Source organism: Sesamum indicum, unplaced genomic scaffold, assembly GCF_000512975.1.
Source record: "Sesamum indicum cultivar Zhongzhi No. 13 unplaced genomic scaffold, S_indicum_v1.0 scaffold00216, whole genome shotgun sequence".
NCBI lineage: Eukaryota > Viridiplantae > Streptophyta > Magnoliopsida > Lamiales > Pedaliaceae > Sesamum > Sesamum indicum.
Window position 1 is genome coordinate 81,368 of NW_011628110.1, and position 374 is coordinate 81,741.

At 34.5% G+C, this 374-nt stretch overlaps 1 pseudogene; it reads right to left on the bottom strand.

The window, feature by feature from the left end:
* LOC105179811 overlaps window positions 1-374 on the bottom strand; it is a 7,153-nt pseudogene that overhangs the window by 2,426 nt on the left and 4,353 nt on the right.

Consider the following 374-nt stretch of genomic DNA (forward strand, 5'->3'; position numbering starts at 1 on the left):
TTGAGAAACATCGGAGTGGTTTTTGTAAGATGTAACAGTCATGTGCCAGCTGATGCAGTGGCTTCAAAATTCAGATTGTTCATAAAGATTAGGTTTTCACACTTCACGTAGAAAAAGTATATTCTGGCATTCAAAGAATAGTCACCACAAAGCATCTTCAACACTTGAGTTCCAACATTTTCTTCAATTTAAAAAAATAAAAATATGACCACCTTCACCAGCAAATAAGTTTTCTATACAAGCTCAGACAGACACAGAGAAAATGCCAGCAACAAAGTCATCCACATGAGCACAAAGAGCATTATAAATAGACCAATATGGGTAATTTCATTATTCAATATCCATATATGAGCTACGAAGAATTATATGGGCAA